A 23,441-nucleotide genomic window follows, 5' to 3' on the forward strand; every position below is an offset into this window, starting at 1 on the left:
TTTTATTCCTGGTTGTCGTGGTCACGCCTTCGGGCAATTCTTCTATATGTCTAGGGGTCTGATACAACCTGCCAGGTTCCATTACACCTCAGCCCCTACAACTGAGGCTGCCTCCCGTCAGCTCAGGCCCTCAGTTGTGACAGTAAGCACTGACCTAATGAATCCAGCCGGAGACCAGGATCAAGCGGCTAGGCCAATGCAAGAACTGGCAGCCCGACTTGAACATCAGGAGGCTGCACAGGGCCACATCATCCGCTGTCTCCAAGATCTCTCTACTCGGCTGGATGGGATTCAGACAACCCTCCGTGGATCAGACGCGTCCGGTGCGTCAACCACAGTGACTCCAACTATAACCCCACCCACCTTACCCGTTTCTGCTCCACGTCTTCATCTTCCAACGCCAGCAAAATTTGACGGATCTCCAAGATTCTGCAGGGGATTTCTCAACCAGTGTGAGATTCAGTTTGAGCTACAACCTGGCAATTTTCCCAGTGACCGTACAAAAATTGCCTACATCATCTCTCTTCTCAGTGGCTCAGCCCTTGACTGGGCATCACCGTTATGGGAGAGGTCCGACACCCTGCTATCTTCTTACACTGCATTCGTGTCAACATTCAGGCGCATCTTCGACGAGCCAGGCCGGGTAACTTCAGCTTCGTCTGAGATTCTCCGTTTACGCCAGGGATCACGTACTGTAGGACAATATCTTATACAGTTCCAGATCCTGGCATCCGAACTGGCATGGAACGACGAGGCCCTGTATGCTGCATTCTGGCATGGTTTATCCGAGCGTATTAAAGATGAATTAGCTACCAGAGACTTACCCTCCAAGTTAGATGAGCTAATCTCACTTTGTACGAAAGTTGACTTACGGTTCAGAGAGAGAGCAACTGAGCGTGGAAGATCATCTGCTCCAAAATCTTCTCCTCCTCCTCCTCGCCAACTGTCACCATCTAAAGATGAGCTCATGCAAATTGGTCGTTCCCGTTTAACTCCTGCTGAGCGCCGAAGACGTCTCTCCGAGTCTCTCTGTCTTTATTGTGCAGCTCCGTCTCACACCATTAATGCCTGTCCCAAACGTCCGGGACTCCAGACCCTAGCTCGCCAAGGAGAGGGCCGGCTAGGAGTAATGATCTTCTCTCCATCTCCTCAAGATTGTAATCTCCCAGTCTCGCTTCAAGTTGCTCAACGTTATCAGAACGTCATTGCCCTCCTGGATTCCGGAGCAGCTGGGAACTTTATTACCGAAGCCTATGTTAAACGGTGGTCCCTACCCACCGAGAGACTTCCTTCCTCCTTTTCCTTAACTGCCGTGGATGGCAGTAAAATTTTTGATACAGTTATTGCTCTAAGGACTCTACCAGTTCGTCTGAGAGTGGGAGTTCTTCATTCCGAACTTATTTCACTTTTAGTGATTCCAAGAGCCACACATCCTGTGGTCCTGGGCCTTCCATGGCTCCGTCTTCACAATCCTACAATTGATTGGACGACTACGCAAATCCTGGCATGGGGTTCCTCCTGTGCTGAGACATGTTTGTTTAAAGTGTTGCCTGTCTGTTCTTCCTCCCCCAGGTCGTCTGATGTTCCACCTCCTCCATATCAAGATTTCACGGATGTGTTCAGTAAAGCTTCTGCTGATATCCTTCCTCCTCATAGAGAATGGGACTGCCCGATTGATCTCGTTCCAGGGAAGGTTCCACCTCGAGGTCGAACTTATCCGTTGTCTCTGCCCGAGACGCATTCTATGGAGGAATACATTAAAGAGAACCTAGCAAAGGGGTTCATTCGACCTTCTTCTTCTCCAGCCGGCGCAGGCTTCTTTTTTGTAAAAAAGAAGCATGGTGGTCTGCGGCCGTGCATCGACTACAGAGGTTTGAACGACATTACCATCAAGAACCGCTATCCTTTACCCCTGATTACTGAGCTCTTTGACAGAGTTAGCGGAGCTACCATCTTTACAAAGCTGGACTTGAGAGGTGCATACAATCTCATCCGGATCCGTGAGGGTGACGAGTGGAAGACCGCATTTAACACCCGTGACGGACATTATGAGTACCTCGTCATGCCCTTCGGATTGAGCAATGCTCCAGCTGTCTTCCAGCATTTCGTCAATGAGATCTTCAGAGACATTCTATACCGTCATGTCGTGGTCTATCTAGATGATATCCTCATTTTTGCCAACAATTTAGAGGAACATCGTTTTTGGGTAAAGGAGGTTCTGTCCCGTCTCCGTGTCAATCATCTCTATTGCAAATTAGAGAAATGCGTCTTTGAAGTCAAGTCCATTCCGTTTCTAGGGTACATTGTGTCCGGTTCCGGACTAGAGATGGATCCTGAGAAACTACAAGCAATCCAGAATTGTCCGGTACCCTTAACCCTCAAAGGGGTCCAGAGGTTCTTAGGGTTCGCCAATTATTACCGAAAGTTTATACGAGACTTTTCCACCATTGTGGCGCCTATTACTGCTTTCACCAAGAAGGGTGCTAACCCATCCAAGTGGTCTGAAGAAGCCATGCAAGCTTTTCATCTTTTAAAACAGAGGTTCATCTCTGCGCCTGTCCTGAAACAGCCTGACATCGACTCTCCTTTCATCTTAGAGGTGGATGCCTCCTCCGTTGGAGTAGGAGCGGTGTTATCTCAGAGGGCTAAAGATGGCCATTTACATCCTTGCAGTTTCTTATCACGGAAGTTCTCCCCAGCGGAGCGCAACTATGCCATTGGCGACCAGGAGTTGCTAGCCATCAAGCTCGCTCTAGAGGAGTGGAGATATCTGTTGGAGGGAGCTTCTCATTCAATCACCATCCTTACAGACCACAAGAACCTTCTATATCTGAAAGGCGCACAATGTCTCAACCCTCGTCAGGCCAGATGGGCACTTTTCTTTTCCAGGTTCGACTTTAAACTCCAGTTCTGTCCGGGCTCTCAGAATCGCAAGGCCGATGCCCTTTCCCGCTCATGGGAGCAAGAAAATGAGTCAGAGTCTTCAGACAAGCATCCTATTATAAATCCGTTGGCATTCTCCACGGTAGGGATGGACTCTACGCCCCCATCAGGGAAAAGTTTTGTGAAGCCGACACTAAGGAAGAAGCTCATGCATTGGGCCCATGCTTCCCGCTTTGCCGGACATACAGGTATCCAAAAAACCCTGGAGTTTATCTCTAGGTCCTATTGGTGGCCAACTCTGAAAAAGGACGTTTTGGAGTTTATTGCATCTTGCCCAAAGTGTGCTCAACATAAAGTATCCCGCCAGTCGCCTGCGGGGCAACTGGTTCCACTATCTGGTCCCCGTCGACCATGGACCCATTTGTCGATGGATTTTATTACAGATTTGCCCATGTGCAACAAGTTTAATACCATCTGGGTGGTAGTTGACCGGTTCACCAAGATGGCACACTTCATTCCTCTCACCGGTCTTCCGTCAGCTTCCAAGTTGGCTCAAGTGTTCATACAAGAGATCTTTCGACTCCACGGTCTTCCAGAAGAAATTATCTCAGATCGAGGAGTTCAATTCACAGCCAAATTCTGGCGAAGTTTATGTCAAGTCCTCCAAGTCAAGCTAAAGTTTTCCACGGCTTACCATCCTCAGACCAATGGTCAAACTGAGAGGGTGAATCAGGACTTGGAGTCCTTCCTCCGCATCTATGTGTCCTCCTCTCAAGATGACTGGGTTCAATTACTTCCCTGGGCCGAGTTCTGTCATAACAACCAGTATCATTCTTCATCTTCTTCAACACCATTCTTCACCAACTTTGGATTCCACCCTAAAGTCCCTGAGTTCCAACCGCTTCCAGCAACTTCTGTTCCCGCAGTGGATATCACCTTGCATCAGTTTGCCAATATCTGGAAGAGCGTACGATCAGCTCTGCTCAAGGCATCGTTCAGGTACAAGAAGTTTGCGGATAAGAAGCGTCGAGCAGTTCCTGCTCTCAAGGTGGGTGATCGGGTATGGTTATCCACGAAGAATTTGAGGTTAAGAGTTCCCAGTATGAAGTTTGCACCTCGCTACATCGGTCCTTTTAAAATTGATCAAGTCATCAATCCTGTTGCTTACAGACTCCAGTTGCCTCCCTTCTTAAAGATACCCAGGACATTCCATGTTTCCCTGTTGAAACCGCTAATCTTGAATCGGTTTCATTCCTCACTTCCTCCAACTCCGAAAGTCCAAACTCAACGAGGCGTTGAGTATGAAGTAGCCAAGATCCTGGACTCACGTCACCGTTACGGTCAACTTCAGTATCTTATTGACTGGAAGGGTTATGGCCCTGAGGAACGTTCATGGACCAATGCTTCTGATGTCCATGCTCCTGCCTTGGTCCGGAGATTCCATTCCAAGTTTCCTCAAAAGCCAAAGAAGTGTCCTGGGGCCACTCCTAAAGGGGGGGGTGCTGTCACGATCCGGGTATCTGGACGCCATTTCTTACCCATCAGATGCCTCCTAAGGCTGGCTCAGCGCTCCAGGACCGGATCCCATCTGTTATCCTAATGTTCACATTCCTGCATCCTCTCCTGTCTCTCTGAGACGCTGTCACAGTAACGCCATATTACATCTGGCATGGCGTCTCCCGCGGCCTCCGCCGCCGTCCCTGAGCTTCTGCATGCAGAGTGTCAGAGTGGCGATTACGTCAGCCGCGGCCTCCGCTGTGTCCGCGTGGTTGGATGTGCACTTGTCAGCCTGGCGTCTCCTGTCTCCGGTGGCCGGCGCCGCCATTACTGTTTTCATTACCACATGGATTACAAACCAAACTTCCCTCCAAGTGTCTGCATGGGCGCAGCCATCTTGGATTCTGTCAGCTGATCATTTCCACCAATCTGTTGTCAGTATTGTTAATCTGCATAATTGCCTAGCCAATCCCTTCCTTGCTGCAGGTATAAGTAATCTGTGCCTGAGCAAGGAAGGCGTCAGTGCTTTGGTTGTCAAACCTAGTTCCAGTTTGTCTCTCTCCTGTGATTGTCTTCCAGGTTCCAGCTCCTGTCTCCAGACTTCTGCTGTAGAGACCCGCACCAGCATTCCATCTGCGGTGTAGCCTGACTCTCCGATCCATTCTGGACTCACCTGTTTCCAGCTACAACAATCACCTGCTTCCAGCCCAGCTACCAGCAGTGTACAGCTTCTCTTAAAGGGCCGGTGTCCTTTCTGCAGTTTACCTCTCTCCACCGGTATTATTATTTCTCCGTTCTCAAATTCTACATTTCATCCATATTGCATCGCTCTCAAGCCTCATTTATTATTTAAACTGGTTCCAGCCAGTATCTACTCTGTGCCAACACCTGTCTGGTTCTAACCAGTACCCACAGCAGCATTTTATCTTCAGCAGTCCAGCTTTCCCTGGAACACCAGCTGGTACGACCCTGGGCTTTCTGCATTGCTACAGTTGAGCCTGGTAAGGACTTTCCAACTTGCAGATAATAAGAACTGTCTCATACCACCAGAGCTCTGTGGTCCCTGCCACCCTGTAGTACCCAGGAACTGTATTATTATTTCTCTGCTGATTTTTATGTTTCTTTACTGCTACTGTGATGCATGGAGTTTGTCATAAATAAACATCATTGACTTTTATTCCTGGTTGTCGTGGTCACGCCTTCGGGCAATTCTTCTATATGTCTAGGGGTCTGATACAACCTGCCAGGTTCCATTACACCTCAGCCCCTACAACTGAGGCTGCCTCCCGTCAGCTCAGGCCCTCAGTTGTAACAGCTATTACATGTACCAGAAATGTGTGCAGGACACCCAGGAACCTTAGATAGCTGTTCAGGGTGCCGGAACAGGGCTCAAACCAACTTAGACAACCATTCCGGATGCCGGAACAGGATGCAGACCACCTTAGATAGCTGTTACATGTGCCGAAAGGGTGTGCAGGACACCCAGACAACCTTCGGTAGCTGTTCAGGGTGCCGTAATAGGGCGCAGACCACCTTAGATACCTGTTCCTGGTGCCGGAACAGGGCTCAAACCGCCTTAGACAACCGTTCCGGATGCCGGAACAGGATGCAGACCACCTTAGATAGCTGTTTCATATGCCGAAATGGTATGCAGGACACCCAGACAACCTTAGATAGCTGTTCAGGGTGCCAGAACAGGGTGTAGACCACCTTAAATATGTTTTCTGCGTGCCGGAACAGGGCGCAGACCACCTTAGACAACCGTTCCGGGTGGCGGAACAGGATGCAGACCACCTTAGATTGCTTTTTCATTTTCCAGAATGGTATGCAGGACACCCAGACAACCTTAGATAGCTGTTCAGAGTGGCGTAATAGGGCGCAGACCACCTTAGATACCTGTTCCGGGTGCCTGATCAGGGCTCAAACAATCTTAGACAACCGTTCCGGGTGCCGGAACAGGATGCAGACCACCTTAGATATCTGTTTCATGTGCAAGAATGGTGTGCAGGACACCCAGACAACCTTAGATAGCTGTTCAGGGTGCTGGAAAAGGGCGCAGACTTCCTTAGATACCTGTTCCGGGTATGTGATAATGCGACTTTGGGATACTGTGTTGCATAATGTGTACTGGGAGTCCTACTGTCAGGATTCTGATTTTGTCTGTCCTTGGCGGGGGCGCTAGTGGGTCAGTGTTGGTGTGACGTAATACACGAGGAGACCGAAGAATAGTCCTGCGCATAGGCGCTGATATTTATTATGTCACAGGGATCACAGAGGACTGCAAACAGGAGACACCTGTTCACAGAATGTGACGTGTTGTCCAAGGCGATGAGACTGAGCCAGGAACTGGAGTTTATACCCCTTGGTCTGTGAAGTTTGGATGTTGCATCTCTGTGAGGACACACCCTGCTGGATTAGGTGCTCAGATCAGCTGTGGGTTAGCTGAAGCACTGTGTACTCCAGGCTGCAGTAGACTGAAAACTGGAACAGAACTGAACTGCTGGAACCTGTAGTTCCACAGTAGTGATGCGACGGAGAATGCAGATTCCTGACACCTACAATGTGACATAACGTGAACTAGGGCACCACTATGATTCATTAAATAAACTAAGGTACTAATATGGGGCATAGCATTAACTAAGGCTGCCCCATTTTTAGCAATCACGCTGAAATTGCGGTGCGACTGGTTGGGGGAGGGGCAGCTGTTAGCATGTTGGGCAGCATTTATCCATGTTCCCTATTGGGCTCAAATCAAAGGAAAAACAGAAAAAGAGAGGGACCACATCAATTCTTAATAACATATCAGACTCCCGTATGTTTTATAATACCATTAGATAGGGTTTAAAACAGTGGACTTAGACATATAACGCTAGGCTGGTGATCAAGCCCTTTTGGTGAAACGTACATCCAGCTGAGTCGTTATACTCCGTAAGCAGCTCCTTCTGCAGGAATTAAGCACCACGTGAACTGCTTCCTGAGATCGGGGAAGGGTGCCGGGCAACACCAGTTACGGGGACACGAAGGGACACTGTAGCTTTAATTCCATCAGCATAATAACTATCCCACTCTCACCCATCCTTCGCTCCAGCGGATGAGGAGGGGCAGCAGATGGGGGCAATTATACTATATGCTGTACTATTCTTTATGTTTCTATACAATTTATAACATGTCTTATAGTGGTAATTAATCACGCAACATTGGCATATAAGTCATTGATGCACCAAATAATTGTATCGCATGGTATGAGACGGTGAGAATATAGGAGACAACTTATCCTTCACCGCACACCAATTGCGACTAATTTGTCTAATATGATACCCTGAAACATAATCATAGCTTTTTGCAACCAATTAATGTGAATTTATGCTGTCTGTGAGTATGATACATGACATTCATAAATATATTTAGATGGTAGGTGCATGTTAAAAGACTTTTTTTACGTTTCTCAAAGAGATTATTAACACATAAGGAAACGACAAGAGAGACACATAATATCTTTATTCAAATTCTGTTTAGAGACAACATCATACTGTATAATTGTGGACAGGAGCAATATAGAAAACACAGAAGCACATTGTGTGCCTTGCGCACACTGTTAGGAGAGTACAATACAATACATCATATTTTGTATCTTCTTTTTTTTAAAGTATTAAGGGGTACTAACCCATAACAAACCTAGTAGAAAGATTTTCTTGCATTTTGCAACTCTTTCTTTTCCCTTTTATATTAAATAAGTAAGGAATAAAAGTTAAGTTTTAGTATCATACATCATATCTTTTCACATTGATTATAACCATTATCAAAAGAGTGCTCCAAAAAGGGATTTTCTTCTGTGTTAATCTCCATACAGTAATGTTTTAGTGAGTTTTCTCATAATTCCGGGAGCACCTCCAGTCAAGAAAAAACTTTATAAGGATTTTCTTATTGGATTCACTACAGCTGGTTTCTGTTAAACTTAGTATTAATTATTTGAAAGGTGCAGGATAATAAATTGTCTTAGAAGTTATATACTGCGGACGCAAGGCGCATCTTATTACCATGGGGGTCATTCCGAGTTGTTCGCTCTGTAAATTTCTTCGCATCGCAGCGATTTTCCGCTTAGTGCGCATGCGCAATGTTCGCACTGCGACTGCGCCAAGTAAATTTGCTATACAGTTAGGTATTTTACTCACGGCTTTTTCTTCGTTGAGGCGATCGGAGTGTGATTGACAGGAAGTGGGTGTTTCTGGGCGGAAACAGGCCGTTTTATGGGTGTGAGGGAAAAAACGCTACCGTTTCTGGGAAAAACGCGGGAGTGGCTGGAGAAACGGAGGAGTGTCTGAGCGAACGCTGGGTGTGTTTTGGACGTCAAACCAGGAACGACAAGCACTGAACTGATCGCAGATGCCGAGTAAGGTTGATGCTACTCAGAAACTGCTAAGAGGTGTGTAATCGCAATTTTGAGAATTCTTTCGTTCGCAATTTTACTATGCTAAGATTCACTCCCAGTAGGCGGCGGCTTAGCGTGTGTAAAGCTGCTAAAAGCAGCTTGCGAGCGAACAACTCGGAATGAGGGCCCATATACGATAAAAGTGCACTGAACGTTGCAGCCCTATATTCCTCAAGAGAAAGCAAGCAGTTGCACACATTGTATTACTGATGTATATGTATATATTTGATATTAAAAGGGTATGCATACAATATAACATATGTACAGTATATAATTCAGTTATAATATGTATATATATATGGTTACAGAGTTACAATTACATAAGAAGCAGTTGTAGTTACAAAAGAATCAGTTACATAAGAAGCAGATACAGCCAACATACATCACCCTGTCCCATAGAACTTTCCTCCATCTCAGCAACAGCAACCAACAGAGCTTCCTGGGTGAGGGGAAATACCTATATACTGTGTATTGGGGGAGGTACATGTCTGAGACTGAGTCTTCTGTTATTGGTCCAGGGGAGGGAGATCTCTCATACATGATGTGTTATTGGTCAGTTCATATGCAAGCAACATCTAATTTGATGATGCAATTATAGGGGTTAGCCACTGGTTTCTTTCTGCACACATGCTGTTTTTCAGGAAATCCTTTGTTCCCTTTAGAATTGTGGCTTCATATTCATACATTTAATCATAACTAATTGTTGCAATGTGCTACAATCTAACCATAGCTATCAAATTAACACACACATTATCCTGATCATTTTGACATTAAGCATGATATGTTTAACTTGTTCCGTTCCAATAATACATATATATATATGATGTTATAACTCTCTTATATAAGTACATTATAATGTCTGGTGCTTGACATGTTTAATTTATGTGTTGTATGAAATATGTGTTGAATATATCTTTGTGGCTTGTCTGTGTGAATGCGTAGGCTACCATATATCGCTGTGCATGCTGCGTGTATGTGCATGCACAGAGACCCAATTGTTTGGAGTTTGTATGTGGTGTATATGTGATATTTTTGACTTCGACTATATATATATACATATACAGTATATCTAATACTAGAATAGATGTATAGATGATAAACTATACATTACCCCCTGATGGACAAAGCAACTCGGAATTCTGCCATAAGCACATGGTAACGACGCCGGGATGTCGAACGTTCAAACACCTGACAGTTGGCATGATGACTAACAGGGACTATTCCACGACACCCATAGAGTGGGAATAGAACCTGTGGCGAGAGCAGCGAGCTCGCAAGGAGCTTTGCTATGCTCGCCCCCACCCTTCCGTGCAGTCATTCTGCTGCCGGGATCCCCAGCGCCGGTCTCCCAGCCCCAACCCATGGGAACAAGTCATACAGAAAGGCACACACCGGCAGGCAATATTTGTTAAGGACAAATTTGGGAAATCACGGATTTTCTGAGATTTTCCCAGCAGGTTTTAAAATAACTATCTCCTATATAATAGCCCAGATCTGTGACTCTGTGCCTGGGCCTCTAATGCTGGGCGGAGTCACAGAGCTGGGCGGAGTCAGCAGCATCTGCAGGGAGAGATACCGTGGCCTGGGCCAGCACCAGAGGCAAGTAAAAAATGCCCCTTGACACAGTATAGGGGGGTGGCCATGGGCACCAGTAGCACCACACACAGCTCCAGCCAGCAGCAGCAGCAGGGAGGGGAACACAGGCTATCTGGACGGGGACTTCTAAGCACCGCTGGACACCCGCCGCACCTCTCCAGACTACACAACTTCCTGGCCCCCTCACACCCACACCCCACGCTGAGGACCCCTCCCTTTTATGCACCCCCCAACTCACCCCCTACCGCATCCAGCCAGTGGGGGGTCGCACAGGACGGCAGCAGGGGACGAGCAGGTACAGTGGGACGGAGCACCACACTCACCAATCCCCAGCGCCACACATACACAGCGCCGCACATACACAGCTCCCTCCTACTGCCGCCTCACTCCGCTCCGGCCACACCACTATGCCGCCCGCCTCACAGCCAGCCTGCAACTCCGTGAACACGCGCGGCGCCAGCCCCATTCACATCCCCGGCACCAGGCACACACTGTGGAGGCCAGACCAGGTGCACCCGCCTGGAGCCTGGACGGGACATTGCTCCAGCCACAGTGCTGCTGAACGGGAACTCCCTCCCGATGCAGCCAAACGACTAGGTCACTGCACAGGCGGGGAGTCCCCACTACCAGAATCTGCTACAGCCATACACCCCAGAGGCACACCTCCACTTTTCCACACACCACCGCACCCTCTTCTCCTTCACACACACGAACACTCCCCACCTTCCCCCCACACACACACTCCCTTCCTCATCCCTGCACATTCTATACTCAACCCTAACACCTCATGAACCCCTAACCCTCACACGACTACAGCAAACACAACCCACGCACACCCACAACTCCTCCAAACAACAAACCCCTCACCCCACATGCAACACCCACCGCACCCCACAGGCCCATCCCATAACCGAACTAGACCCATACCTCCCACCCAATGGACGGCGATCCTATTACTGAGGAGAACACACGCAATAAGCCAGATACCGCAGTGACAGAGGTTAGTACATCCCACCCCCTGAGTCCCCCCACATCCGCACTCCCCCACCCGCAACGCCACCGGAACCCCATCCACAGCACCACAGCACCCGCCCCTCCCGTGGCGCCACCACACCCCCTATTCAAACCGCAGTACCCCACTCCCGCCGCTCCGCCACCCACAGCACCTATGGACCCCATCCCCCAAACACGAGACCCCTGCACCTGCCACTCCCCCACCTGTGTCAACTTAGCTGCGCCCCCACCAGCTGCACCCCCCTACCCCACTTGCAGCACCCTGGGTCCCGCATTCCCCACACCCATCCCTTTCCCACCTGCAGCACAGATGCAACCGCCCCTCCCCAACCCACAGGACTCCTACACCCGCCCCTCCCCACCACCTACATCGCCACTGGACACTTGCACCTGCCCCTCCCCCAGCCATGGTGCCTCCAGACCCCTACCCAAACCGCAGCACCCCGCACCCACCACTCCACCACCCACAGAACCTATGGACCCCATCCGCGGCACCAGTGCACCTGCCACTCCCCCATCCGCATCAACTCCGCACCTCCCAACCCACTACCACACTCGCAGCACCCGCCCCTTCCCCACCCGCAGCAGCCTCCAACACACATGGCACCCCCGCACCTGCCCCTCCCCCACCCCAGCACCCACCCCTCCCCTGCCCACAGCACCACCGGACCCCCATCCACGGCACGCCCAGCCCCCCTACCCAAACCACACCACCTCCGGACCTACCACTCCACCACCCACAGAACCTATAAACCCCATCCGCCACACCTGCCACACCCCCAGCTGCTTCACTCCCGCTCCTCCCCACCGCTGCGCTTCCCGATCCCCTACCCCACTCCCAGCACCCCCACACCCACCCCTTTCCCCCCTGCATTGCTTCTATAACCCCTCCCCCATCCGCAACAGCCCTGCATCTGCCTCTCCCCCACCTGCGCCACCCCCACCCATGGGCGGATTAACAATGGGGCGGATGGAGCTGCAGATATGCCCACAGCATCTACTGTGCTGCTGCTGTAGACAGGAAAAAAAAATTCTTGCTACAGCAGCCTGCAATGGCCACCCTCCGACCTCCCGCCCTCCGACAGTGGGCTGTTATCTCCCCTCCTCCTGTGGCACCTGCGCACAAACGCACAGACAATGACGCGACTTCAGCGTTCTCTTCCGGAGTCCCGGGCAGATCCACCTCCAGCCAGGTGCTGTCTTGCTGCATGCTAGGGTTTTTATTAAAAATGGGCATGGTCACGGGGTCCAATGTTAGACCGCGCCCCCAATTGCTTGGTTCCTGGCGGTTGTCTGTGTGTGGCCTAGCTACAGTATATATGTGTATTTGTGTGTGTGGGGAGGGGGGATGACTGGGGGTAACAGGCTGTGTGTGTCTGTGGGGGTGTGTGACTGGAGGGGCAGGCTGAGTGTGTGTTGGGAGGGGTGGTGACTGGGGTTAAAATGCTGTGTGTGTGTGGGGAGGGGGAATGACGGGGGGGGGTAACAGGCTGTGTGTGTGTGTGGGGGTGAGGGGTGTGTGACTGGGGGGCGGCAGAGTGTGTGTGGGGAGGGGGGATGACTGGGGGTAACAAGCTGTGTGTGTGTGTGGGGGGGGGCTGACTAGAAGTAACAGGCTGTGTGTGTGTGTGTGTGTGTGTGTGGGGGGGGGGGGGGGGTGATGGTGTGTGGAGGGGGAGGGGGGGACTAGGGGGAACAGGCTGTGTGTGCAGGGAGGGCGGGGGTGACTGGGGGTAACAGGCTGTGTGTGTGGGGAGGGGGAATGACTGGGGGTAACAGGCTGTGTGTGTGTGTGGGGGTGTGACTGGGGGGGCAGGCTGAGTGTGTGCGGGGAGGGGGGGTGACTGGGGGTAACAGGCTGTGTGTGTGTGTGTGTGTGTGTGTGTGTGTGTGTGTGTGTGTGGGGGTGACTGGGGGTAACAGGCTGTGTGTATGGGGAGGGGGAATGACTGGGGGTAACAGGGTGTGTGTGTGTGTGTGTGTGTGTGTGTGTGTGTGTGTGTGTGTGTGACTGGGGGTAACAGGCTGTGTGTGTGTGTGGGGAGGGGGGAATGACTCGGGGGTAACAGGCTGTGTGTGTGTGTGGATAGGGGGGAATGACTGGGGGGTAACAGGCTGTGTGTGTGTGGGGGGGGGAGGGCGGCAGAGTGTGTGTGGGGAGGGGGGATGACTGGGGGTAACCGGATGTGTGTATGTGTGTGTGGGGGGGGGGTGACTAGGGGTAACATGCTGTGTGTGTGTGTGGGGGGGGGGTGACTAGGGGTAACATGCTGTGTGTTTGTGGGGGAGTGACAGTGTGTGGAGGGGGGGGACTAGGGGGAACAGGCTGTGTGTGTGGGGAGGGGGGGTGACTGGGGTAACAGGTTGTGTGTGGGGGGGAGGGGTGACTGGGTGGAACAGGCTTTGTGGGTTGACTGGAGGCACTGTCGGATCCACCCCATGTTTTTTCTGCCACATTTTTGTGTGTGTGTGTGTGTGTGTGACTGGGGGTAACAGGCTGTGTGTGTGTGTGGGGAGGGGGGAATGACTCGTGGGTAACAGGCTGTGTGTGTGTGTGGGGAGGGGGGAATGACTGGGGGGTAACAGGCTGTGTGTGTGTGGGGGGGAGGGTGGCAGAGTGTGTGTGGGGAGGGGGGATGACTGGGGGTAACCGGATGTGTGTGTGTGTGGGGGGGGGGGGTGACTAGGGGTAACATGCTGTGTGTGTGTGTGGGGGGGGTGACTAGGGGTAACATGCTGTGTGTTTGTGGGGGAGTGACGGTGTGTGCAGGGAGGGGTGTGTGGCTGGTGGGATCAGGCTGTGTGTGTGGGGAGGGGGGGGTGACTGGGGTAACAGGTTGTGTGTGGGGGGGAGGGGTGACTGGGTGGAACAGGCTTTGTGGGTTGACTGGAGGCACTGTCGGATCCACCCCATGTTTTTTCTGCCACTGTTTTTTTAAGTAAGGACCTGCGGCAGAGTGGTGCAATGGAGGGGCATGCAGCAGTGCTAGCAGGCGGATGTGGTCCAGCCAATCCAGCCACACTCAGCTTTTCTTCCACTCTCTGACGCTGTTGCCCGACATCATGATCCAACAAGAAACAGAAGAAGGGACCCACTGCTGCCGAAGAAGAAAGGGGAACCGCTGTTACCGTCACTGATGAGAAGGGGGACCCACTACTGCCCGAGATACAAAGTGCCGCTTGCACTGGAGAGAGGGACGCACAGTGACGCTTGCACTAGGGGCAGGGGGACAGAGCTAGGTACACAGGGCCACCTGTACCCCTTCTCTCTCAACCCTCCATCCGTCTCACCTCTCTCCCTTTTTATCTCTCTTTCTCAATCTCCCCTCTCTCAACCCTGGTCTCTCTCTCCCCCCAGACCCCCCTCTCTCTCATCCCCACTTTTTCCCTTTCTCTTTCTTTCATTCTATATCTCCCCCCTCTTTCTCAACTCTGTCTCTCACCCCCTTCTCTCTCTCTTTCTCTCTTTTTAACTCTCTCTCGTTCTCTCTCTTTTCTTTCCTTCGTTTTCTTTCTCTTTCTTTCTTTCTTTCTTTCTCTCTCATTTCTCTGTCTTTCTCTTTCTTCCTCTCTTTCACTTTCTCTGTCCCCCCTCTCTCTCTCTACCCTGCTCATTCTTCTTTGTCCCCTCTCCCTCGTTCACCCCCCCCCGTCTCACTCAATCTTATCTCTCATCCTCCCTTTCTCTCTCTCTCCCCTGCTCTCCTCATCCGACTCTCTCTCAACCCTCTCTCTCTTACACTACCTCTCTGTCTCATTTTTCTCTCCCTCTTACTTTCTCTCTCTCGAACCCTCTCTCCCCCGTCTCTCCCTCGCTTTCTTTTGCTCTCTCTTTCCTTCTTTCATCTCCCTCCCTCCCCTCTCTCTCTTACACCCTGCACCCCCACTCCATCAACCCTCTGTCTCTCTTTCTTTCTCTGTCTTTTTTTAACTTTCTCCTCCTCTCTTTCTCCTCATCTCGCCTCTCTCCCACACTACTTTCTCTACCCTGCTGTCTGTCTCACCTCTCTCTTTCTCTCCCCTTTCTCTCTCTCTCTGTCTCTGACCCACACTCTGTCACCTCTTTCCCACCCCTTCCCACCTGCCCTCTCACTCTGAACCCTCTCACCCACTTCTCTTTCTCTCTCCTCTCTCCCTCCCCTGTTCTCTCTCTCACGCCCCCTCCTTTGTCTCACCTCTCTCTCTCTCTCTCTCTCTCTCTCTCATTCTTTTCTCTATCTCTTTCTCTCCCTCTGCCCCCTCTCTCTCTTTCAAACCTCTCTCACCCACCTATCTCACCTCTTTCTCTCTCTCTTTCTCTCTCTCTCTCTCAGCCTTATCTCTTATCCTTCCACTCTGTCTCCACTCTCTTTCTGGGACTCAGGGTCGACACCAATTAGGTTGACACCACTTAGGTCGACACCAATTGGTCGACAAGCCTTAGGTCGGCGTGGACAAAAGGTCGACATGGAAAAGGGTCGACGTGAGATTTTTTTATTTTCTCCGTAATGTGACCGGGAACCCCAATTAGTGCACCACGTCCCCTCGCATGGCTCGCGTTCAGGCAAGGTGCCTGTTACGTTCCTGGTGCTCAGAACAAGGGAGATGTTATGAAGTGAGTCCAGAGCACCAGGACGTAACGCTGGGAAAGGGGAATGGAAAGGGAATAGCCCCTGGCACCCTATCTCCATTGTCTCGCCCGTGCTGTCAGTACACTCTTGCGAGACTATGGTTGCTTGAGCCCATGGCAGCTGCGTTTGAAGGGCGGATTACGTCTGCCCAACTTCGATGCCCCCTCAGGTCTTAATGAGAGACAAAGAGTGTACCGAGACAGGGTGATAACAAGGGGCCCTCTTACTGAAACAACCAAAGCCAGGGGCTACTAACTAGCCTAAAACTAAATGTATGTGCGGCTTGCCGCCAAAGGAAAAGAACAACAAGGAAATGCTGACCACACGCCGACACAATACTTTTGTGTACCGGCGGTGACAGCATAAGCAGAACCCTCTGCAAAACACCAGTGACAGAAATAATAACGGAATACAGCGGCCTAGGCCGACGGACGCGGCAGAGCCGCTACTCACGGAACCGGTACGAATACTGGCAAACGGACAGGAACTCCTCGGTCTGGTCTCCGGCAGTAACGGCGGAGTGTATAGCTCAAATCAGGTGCTGGTTCGTTAGCCAATCAGAGCTCGCGGACCGGCGCCTGATTTGAGATATTCATGCTGCCGTCACCGCCGGAGACCAGACTGAGGGGCAGAGCGGCAGGCAGGAGAAGCGCGCACTGCGCTCTGCACACATCCATAAAACGGTGAACAGCACTATGGGGGCATATGTGGGGGCCTATGTGGCACTGTAGGGGCATAGCTAGCACTGTGAGCACATGGTACTGTGGGGTCATATGTGGCACTGCGGGGGCATAGCTAGCACTGTGGGCACATGGCACTGTGGGGTCATATGTGGCATTGTGGGGGCATATCTAGCACTGTGGGGGCATATCTGGGGGCATATGTGGCACTCTGGGGGCATACCTGGCACTGTGGGGGCATATATGTATCTGGCACTGTGGGGGCATATGTGGCACTGTGGGGGAATATCTGGCACTGTGGGGGCATATCTGGCACTGTGGGGTCATATGTGGCACTGTGGGGGCATATCTGGCATTGTGGGCATATCTGGCATTGTGGGCATATGTGGCACTGTGGGGGCACAGCTAACACTGTGGGCACATGGCACTATGGGGACATATCTGGCACTGTTGGCATATGTGGCACTGTGGGGTCATATGTGGCACTGTGGGGGCATATATGGCACTGTGGGGGAATATCTGACACTGTGGGGGGCATAGCTAGCACTGTTGGCATATGTGGCACTGTGGGGTCATATGTGGCACTGTGGGGGCATATCTAACATTGTGGGGGCATATCTGGCACATGGCACTGTGGGGGCATATCTGGCACTGTGGGGTCATATGTGGCACTGTGGGGGCATATCTGGCACTGTGGGCACATGGCACTATGGGGGCATATGTGGCACTGTGGGGACATATGTGGCAATGTGGGGGTCATATGCGGCACTGTGGGGGTCATATGCGGAACTGTGGGGGCATATGTGGCACTGTGGGGGCATATCTGGCATTGTGGGCACATGGCACTGTGGGGGCATATGTGGCACTGTGGGGTCATATGTGGCACTGTGGGGGCATATTCGGCACAGTGGGGGCATATTCGGCACAGTGGGGGCATATCTGGCACATGGCACTATGGGGGCATATCTGTATCTGGCACTGTGGGCGCATATCTGGCACTGTGGGCACATGGCACTGTGGGGGCATATCTGGCACTGTGGGGGCATATGTGGCACTGTGGGGGCATATCTAGCACTGTGGGGGCATATCTGGCATTGTGGGCACATGGCACTGTGGGGGCATATGTGGCACTGTGGGGGCATATGTGGCACTGTGGGGGCATATTCGGCACTGTGGGGGCATATGCGGCACAGTGGGGGCATATCTGGCACATGGCACTATGGGGGCATATCTGTATCTGGCACTGTGGGCGCATATCTGGCACTGTGGGCGCATATCTGGCACTGTGGGCACATGGCACTGTGGGGGCATATCTGTATCTGGCACTGTGGGGGCATATCTGGCACTATGGGGTCATATCTAGCACTGTGGGAACATGGCACCCACTATCTCCCTGTGACCCCAGCCTCCTAAGTCACCCACTATCTCCATCACCTCTGCCACCCAGTCACGCACTTTCTCCCTGTCACTGACAATCTCCCTGGACCCTGGGGGTACTATTGTGTGGCCACACCCCTTCCTTGTGAGACCACACCTCTTTTAAAATTTGATCCCATCAAGAGGCGCTAAATTCTAAATTCGCTTACCAAAAAAAGTAAGCTTGGGCCGGCCCTGCCCTCCACCACCCACATCATCTACAGACCCCATCCGCAGCACCCCACAACCACTACTTCCCCACCCGCAGCACCTCTGCAACCCCTCCCCCTGCACGCACCCCCCTGCACGCCCCTCCTCCACAGACAGATCCTCCAGACCCCCTCCTTCATCTGCGGCCCCTGCCCCTCCCCCACCAACAGCATCTACATATTTCCTCCCCCACCCGCAACACCTCTGGAACCCATCCCCCATCCGTGCCCCCTCTGCAAGCGCCCCTCCCCCACCCACAGCACACCTACCCCACCCACGGTGACTACCGACACCCTTACCCACCCGCGGCAACCCCGCAATCGCCCCTCTGCATCTCCCACGCACCCGCCACTTCCCCAACCACAGCACCTACTAGGTGATTCATTGTGCCTTGCGTGCAATGTTCATGCCGTCGCAAGGGGCTATGGCCCCTTAACCATCCAACACCCTTTGTCCCTGCAATATTTAACCACTCACAAAATTATGATTGGAGGTAATACTCCATAAAATAAAAATATTGCACGCCCTTGAGGGTTAAAGGGGCGTAGCCCCTTGCGACGGTGTGAAGAGCGCCCGTAGGGTGCGATGAATCACCTAGTTTTGTTTATATTTGTGGTACGGTACATGGATTCGGTATCCGGACTCCAGGTCGACACCAATAAGGTTGACACCACTTAGGTCGACACCAATTGGTCGACACATCTTAGGTAAACACCTGGAATAGGTCGACATGGACAAAATGTCGACATGGACAAGGTCGACATGGAAAAAGCTTGACATGACTATTTAATTTTTTCCCCCATTTTTTTAACTTTTGAACACGTGGACTACAATTGGGAATGGTAACCTGTGCCGATGGCAGCGGTAGCGGAGCGAGGGGACACGGTGCACTAATTGGGGTTCCACGTCACATTACAGAGAGATTCACACAAAAAAACATTAAAAAACTCATGTTGACCTTTTTCCATGTCGACCTTTTGTCCATGTCAACCTATTTCAGGTGTCGACCTAAGTGGTGTCGACCTTGAGTCCCATACCCCATGGATTCATCCTCAGGTATTTAATTATACGTGACTTACTGAGGTTGTATGCCGTGCTATTGTAGGTCCTTTCAGTGACATCACGGATGAAGCGCTTGATGACCTCACTCCGCCCAGTCTTTTGTACATGGTGATCCATCTCTTCTGTCAGCATCATACAGGGGCAGAACTCACCAGACACTGGAAACAGAGAAGGAACATTAGGTGCATTGGTTAATGTTCTCTGACCTTGCTGACCTTCCTAATGACCTTTGCAGTGCTTATATTCCACCTTTTAACCATTGAACCAATGAATATTTTTGACAAAACTTTAGTACAATTTGTAAAAAATAAAAAATAATAAGAAGAATTATTAGGTTCCACTGGGACGCAATCATAAACTCAGTAGCTGCTAGGACACGGGAAACCAGTTTTATTGACTATCTCAATAGATCTTGGGGAGGGGGAGGGAGTTAAGAGGGGAGCAAAATCCCCTGGGTCCTTAGGGAACAGGTTCCTAGCACAGAGGGCCTGATTCAGACTTGTACGTTGTTGCACACCCACAAGGAAGCTACTGTGCAATACCGTACAGCTAATATGCTAATGCAAGCAGGGGACGTCTGGTGTAAATAGACGCCTCTTGACGCACCATCGGATCACACTGTGTGACCATCGGTCATCTAAGTAACCTCCAGGTTACTACATATGCGCAATGTCCCCACCAACGGACTTGTACACTAACCATCGGATTAGCGTACAAGTCTGAATCAAACCATCGCAGTGACCACAATATAATATAGGGAGCATTTCTGTAATACTGTGAATTACATGCAGTATACAGTATTGCAGAAGTGCTGTGGTGCAGCTGCCAGTGACATATACTGCAAATTACATACTCTACCAAGGATTACACCAGTGGTACTGTGCAGCTGTCTGTGACATATACTGAGACTTACATGCTTTACAAAGGATTACACAAGTGGTACTGTGCAGCAGTCAGTGACATATACTGAGACTTACATGCTTTACAAATTATTACGCAAGTGGTACTGTGCAGCTGTCTGTGACATATACTGAGACTTACATGCTTTACAAAGGATTACACAAGTGGTACTGTGCAGCGGTCGGTGACATATACTGAGACTTACATGCTTTACAAAGGATTACGCAAGTGGTACTGTGCAGCTGTCTGTGACATATACTGAGACTTACATTCTTTACAAAGGATTACACAAGCGGTACTGTGCAGCTGTCGGTGACATATACTGAGAATTACATGCTTACAAAGGATTACACAAGTGGTACTGTGCAGCAGTCAGTGACATATACTGAGACTTACATGCTTTACAAAGCATTACGCAAGTGGTACTGTGCAGCTGTCTGTGACATATACTGAGACTTACATGCTTTACAAAGGATTACACAAGTGGTACTGTGCAGCGGTCGGTGACATATACTGAGACTTACATGCTTTACAAAGGATTACACAAGTGGTACTGTGCAGCGGTCGGTGACATATACTGAGATTTACATGCTTTACAAAGGATTACACAAGTGGTACTGTGCAGCTGTCAGTGACATATACTGATACTTACATGCTTTACAAAGGATTACACAAGTGGTACTGTGCAGCGGTCGGTGACATATACTGAGAATTACATGCTTTACAAAGGATTACGCAAGTGGTACTGTGCAGCTGTCTGTGACATATACTGAGACTTACATGCTTTACAAAGGATTACGCAAGTGGTACTGTGCAGCTGTCAGTGACATATACTGAGAATTACATGCTTTACAAAGGATTACGCAAGTGGTACTGTGCAGCTGTCTGTGACATATACTGAGACTTACATGCTTTACAAAGGATTACGCAAGTGGTACTGTGCAGCTGTCTGTGACATATACTGAGACTTACATGCTTTACAAAGGATTACACAAGTGGTACTGTGCAGCAGTCAGTGACATATACTGAGACTTACATGCTTTACAAATTATTACGCAAGTGGTACTGTGCAGCTGTCTGTGACATATACTGAGACTTACATGCTTTACAAAGGATTACACAAGTGGTACTGTGCAGCGGTCGGTGACATATACTGAGACTTACATGCCTTACAAAGGATTACGCAAGTGGTACTGTGCAGCTGTCTGTGACATATACTGAGACTTACATTCTTTACAAAGGATTACACAAGCGGTACTGTGCAGCTGTCGGTGACATATACTGAGAATTACATGCTTACAAAGGATTACACAAGTGGTACTGTGCAGCAGTCAGTGACATATACTGAGACTAACATGCTTTACAAAGCATTACGCAAGTGGTACTGTGCAGCTGTCTGTGACATATACTGAGACTTACATGCTTTACAAAGGATTACACAAGTGGTACTGTGCAGCGGTCGGTGACATATACTGAGACTTACATGCTTTACAAAGGATTACACAAGTGGTACTGTGCAGCGGTCGGTGACATATACTGAGATTTACATGCTTTACAAAGGATTACACAAGTGGTACTGTGCAGCTGTCAGTGACATATACTGATACTTACATGCTTTACAAAGGATTACACAAGTGGTACTGTGCAGCGGTCGGTGACATATACTGAGAATTACATGCTTTACAAAGGATTACGCAAGTGGTACTGTGCAGCTGTCTGTGACATATACTGAGACTTACATGCTTTACAAAGGATTACGCAAGTGGTACTGTGCAGCTGTCAGTGACATATACTGAGAATTACATGCTTTACAAAGGATTACGCAAGTGGTACTGTGCAGCTGTCTGTGACATATACTGAGACTTACATGCTTTACAAAGGATTACGCAAGTGGTACTGTGCAGCTGTCTGTGACATATACTGAGACTTACATGCTTTACAAAGGATTACACAAGTGGTACTGTGCAGCGGTCGGTGACATATACTGAGACTTACATGCTTTACAAAGGATTACGCAAGTGGTACTGTGCAGCTGTCTGTGACATATACTGAGACTTACATGCTTTACAAAGGATTACGCAAGTGGTACTGTGCAGCTGTCAGTGACATATACTGAGAATTACATGCTTTACAAAGGATTACGCAAGTGGTACTGTGCAGCTGTCTGTGACATATACTGAGACTTACATGCTTTACAAAGGATTACACAAGTGGTACTGTGCAGCTGTCAGTGACATATACTGAGAATTACATGCTTTACAAAGAATTACGCAAGTGGTACTGTGCAGCTGTCAGTGACATATACTGAGACTTACATGCTTTACAAAGGATTACACAAGTGGTACTGTGCAGCGGTCGGTGACATATACTGAGACTTACATGCTTTACAAAGGATTACACAAGTGGTACTGTGCAGCTGTCAGTGACATATACTGAGAATTACATGCTTTACAAAGGATTACGCAAGTGGTACTGTGCAGCTGTCAGTGACATATACTGAGAATTACATGCTTTACAAAGGATTACACCAGTGGTACTGTGCAGCTGTCTGTGACATATACTGAGACTTACATGCTTTACAAAGGATTACACAAGTGGTACTGTGCAGCGGTCGGTGACATATACTGAGACTTACATGCTTTACAAAGGATTACACAAGTGTTACTGTGCAGCTGTCAGTGACATATACTGAGAATTACATGCTTTACAAAGGATTACACCAGTGGTACTGTGCAGCTGTCTGTGACATATACTGAGACTTACATGCTTTACAAAGGATTACACAAGTGGTACTGTGCAGCGGTCGGTGACATATACTGAGACTTACATGCTTTACAAAGGATTACACAAGTGGTACTGTGCAGCTGTCAGTGACATATACTGAGAATTACATGCTTTACAAAGGATTACGCAAGTGGTACTGTGCAGCTGTCAGTGACATATACTGAGACTTACATGCTTTACAAAGGATTACACAAGTGGTACTGTGCAGCTGTCAGTGACATATACTGAGAATTCTATATGTTACAAAAGACTGTGCAGCTGTTAATGACATACTGAGAATTACATATTTTACAAAGGATTACACAAGTGTTACTGTGCAGCTGTCAGTGACATATACTGAGAATTACATGCTTTACAAAG

At 49.8% G+C, this 23,441-nt stretch overlaps 1 protein-coding gene across 1 annotated transcript in view; it reads right to left on the reverse strand.

Moving 5' to 3' along the window:
* Positions 1–23,441, reverse strand: part of C9H1orf210 (chromosome 9 C1orf210 homolog) — a 542,874-nt gene that overhangs the window by 361,705 nt on the left and 157,728 nt on the right. The window contains exon 4 of the mRNA XM_063939312.1: positions 19,415–19,555. The gene's annotated coding sequence lies outside the window, so the exon portion shown is untranslated. The remainder of the gene's footprint in view (positions 1–19,414; positions 19,556–23,441) is intronic.

This window comes from Pseudophryne corroboree, chromosome 9, assembly GCF_028390025.1.
Source record: "Pseudophryne corroboree isolate aPseCor3 chromosome 9, aPseCor3.hap2, whole genome shotgun sequence".
NCBI classification, from domain to species: Eukaryota; Metazoa; Chordata; class Amphibia; order Anura; family Myobatrachidae; genus Pseudophryne; species Pseudophryne corroboree.